Below are 3644 nucleotides of genomic sequence, written 5' to 3' on the forward strand. Positions count from 1 at the left end.
ACTCAGTGACTTCAGGGCTCACTGTGGTCTGCTGATGTCGAGCCTGAATCTGGCAATGACCGTCTCAGCCCTTCATCCTTCCATTGTAAATAGGCTGGGAATCATTACATCTGGTTACGGTTTGTCGTGATACTGTCACAAAGCTCACTTTGAGGGGCACTGCTCTGACAGAGGCCCGTGTTTGCCAGGGCATCAGAGGAGAGGGTGTCCGCATCAGAGGAGAGGTGTCCGCAGCAGGAGTCAGGACAGAGCTAGCGAGCAATGGGGTGGGCTCACAGACGGAGACCCCATGGCACACTTCATACTCTGCACAGGGCCGTGCATACACACTGCGAGGCACCTAAAGACACTTCACAACTAACAGACAACGAATCTGGCAACACTGGGCTATAGTTCTAGCATTTAGTGAGAAACTCAGAGCAGCACCATTTTAAAAAGACAGAGGTCAGTCCCCCTAGAAAGTACAGCAAATGAGATTCTTCACTGGTGATGTTTGGCCAATAAGAGTTGCTCTAATTTTGATATTGAGGCTTGAAATGCAAACAGTGCCGGATAGATTGACGTATCCTTCTTCGGGTTGAGAGATGATTGGAAGTTTGAGCTAGAGAGATTGGAAGCGGAAATGCGATGGGAGATATTTCAGCTCCGACTCCCAGTACTGGTCATTGATTTAATTAAATTGTTGCCAGATGGAAAATTGGTGGTCTAGGAGTGACAGCAGAGAGGGACGGGGTCACAATAGTAGAGGCACAAGGAACGGAATTTGGCAGTCAACTTACACATTTATTATTGCAACTTTGTTTCCTCTGTGCCATTTCGACTACCAACTGCACACACTAGCTTAGTATTGGAAGCCCAGATTTGCCATACGACTCCTCCACTACCACCGCTTTCCAGAGCCACCAGGTTACGGATGAAATTGCCTGTCTTCAGGTCCCAAAGTTTAACGGTGCCATCATCTGAGCTTGTTACCACAAACGTCAAGCTGAACTGTAAGCAAGTGACAGCACTCTGATGCTTCTGGAGGCCTTGCAGTGTCTGTAAGCACTGTCCTGTCATTATATCCCAGATCTTCACAGTGGAGTCGGCATTTACTGAGACGAGGGTGTTGTCCCACAGCTCCATCCCACTGGTCAGGGACTGTTGACCCATAAGGGTGTGCAAACAATTTCCACTTTCCACATCCCAGACATGGATAGGGGTGTCCAAGGAGCCGCTCACAATATGCTCCCTATCAAACTGCAAGGAGTAGACTCTGTTGGTGTGTCCTTGCAGAGTGTGAATGCAAGTCTCCGTCTACGGATCCCAGATCTTCACAGTGTAATCATAAGCACCGCTGACCACCTTCTTGCCATCGTACTGCACGCAGCGAACAGCAGCCACATTACCCATAAGTACATGCAGACACTGTCCAGTCTCAATGTCCCAGAGCCGAAGGGCGACATCACGTGAGTCGCTAACAACCCTGCTTGCGTGGAGGTGCATGCAGCGCACTGTGAATGTATGCCCGTACAGGATGTGGATGCACTCGCCAGAGTCTGCGTTCCAGGCCTACAGCATCCTTTCTGTGGAGCCACTAATCACTATATTATCTTTCATCTGAGAGGACCAGACACCGCCTGTGTGCCCCACCAATGTCTGAACACACTCTCCTGTGATAGCAGACCACACCTTTAGCGTGTTGTCAACAGACCCGCTAACTCTCTGGTTCCCACAGAACTGAAGACAAGTTATGACGTGATCCTCATGTCCCTTTAGCACCTTAGGGGGCCTGATGTCCCCTCTTCGCCAGTTCATATCTATCTTGTGCTGGCTCATGAAACCAAATTTCCATGGACTGTACATGAAACCAGGTGTCAGCATCCTCCGCCGTCTCAGGTTGAGGCGTTCATCAATTCCTTCATTTTTCCCGCCATAGCAAATTGTCCTCAGCTAGTATCCTCCAGTAGCAGCAGGTCTGAGTGGCTCTCAGAAGGTCCCGGGGCTCTAAGAAGGATAGTACGTACAGGGCAAGCTCTTTGGGTAGTAAAGAGATGAAATCACGTTGGAACTGTGGCTCGATGACTTGCATCATATACTTGATTTGAGATGGTTCACAGCGATCGATGAGCTCATCCAATGCTAGCAACCTCTCGGGACCGGTCCACTTCTGAAAGGTTCGCAGCCAGTCCTTCAGCTCTGCTGGAGGGGCGATGGAAGGGATTCGTCAACGCTGATGCCCATGGTGGTTGGCATTTCGCAGGTCCCCAAACGTTGTGGCAGTGTGCTAATGACCTAAAACTGCTGTACTCTGAGCCTTTGCATAAGTTCTTTCCAGGAGATAGGGCTCTCACATCGACACCATTCTCAGACTTTCATTTCATCTTGGGCCGAACATGACGAATAAGGTTCCCCTCCTCATTACACTCCAGATAATCAATCCAGCGCTCATCCATCATATAATAGAAGTAGACGTCACTGCTAATCCTCAACATCTTCGCTCTCTTCCTCCCCTTCATCCTCTCCTCGCACGCCAGAGCGGTCAGACTCTTCCGACTCATCCTCCTCTTCTTCCCCCCAAACGACCTGAATCTCTGACTCTTCTTCCTCCTCTCTGCCCGTGCCTCTGGAATGTTCCTGAGACACATTGCCATTCAATGCATCTCCTGTAGAACTGGATGGCCTTGGCTGTGTGTTGTTGTGTGAGCAGCTACCCCAGCCAGTATCACCACTGCACTGCCTCTTCCGGCACGTCAGGCGGTCACTGTTAATTTCCAGAATGCAGGTGGTAATAACCTTCACATGCAGGAGATCTTCTAAGGAGTTGAACCCCTTCAGCTCCTCTCTGTTCCGCATGATGTCCCGGGCTCTCCTCCTGCCGATATCCCTCAGCACCCCCTCCAGCCCCTTGACGCCCGCTTGGTTGATGTCCACCGCGCTCCTCCGCTGCGGCTCCGGATCCTCCATGCTCTCTCTACCCGGGATCTACTCCGACCGCAGCCAGGAAACTCTGAGGACCTACAGGCCTCCGTGTGCATTTATTATTATTTTGTTTTAATTGAGCCTAAGTATGCCGAGTTGGAATCCCCATGTAAAAAAAAAAAAAGAAAAAATGCCAATTTTTTTTATCGGCAGGGGACGCGTACCTACGCAAACCCTGTGATTTTAAAAAAACAAAAACATTTTTTTGGGGCCTTGGGGGTCCTTGTGACCTCTTGAGCAGGCCTAGGGGTCAGTGTGTTTCTACCCTGCCCCCTTTGCGTGTTTTCCACCGCTGTTTCCCTGCTTTCTTGTGCCTCAGTCTACCGAGGCACAAGATGGCTGCCAACACTTTCTGGTTTAGAGTGTTGACAGGCAGTTGACAGCCAATTAGCATTCAGCTCGTGCTCGGGAAGGTACAGAGTACAGTAAGCTTACAGTAAGCTTACCGTGACACCTCCATTATATATCTATGATTTTACTTGCACTTGTCTCACAACAGGAATAAGAGTGAGGCAAACGCTTTCTCATGGAGCTTCACAATTTTACAAAATACAATTCCTCTATGTAAACAAACTCAATATGCTTCCTACACTGATTTAAAACACAGGTAACATCATTGTAAAGAGTCAAATTGACACCTGTCTCTAAGAATGCAGACAGGGATATGCGTCATGAAGCCTAGT

At 49.3% G+C, this 3644-nt stretch overlaps 1 pseudogene; it reads right to left on the bottom strand.

Annotated features, from left to right (window-relative positions):
• Nucleotides 1-786: 786 nt before the first annotated feature.
• Nucleotides 787-3017, bottom strand: LOC144828232 (uncharacterized; annotated as a pseudogene).
• Nucleotides 3018-3644: the final 627 nt, after the last annotated feature.

The sequence above is a fragment of the Lissotriton helveticus genome, chromosome 4_1, assembly GCF_964261635.1.
Source record: "Lissotriton helveticus chromosome 4_1, aLisHel1.1, whole genome shotgun sequence".
NCBI lineage: Eukaryota > Metazoa > Chordata > Amphibia > Caudata > Salamandridae > Lissotriton > Lissotriton helveticus.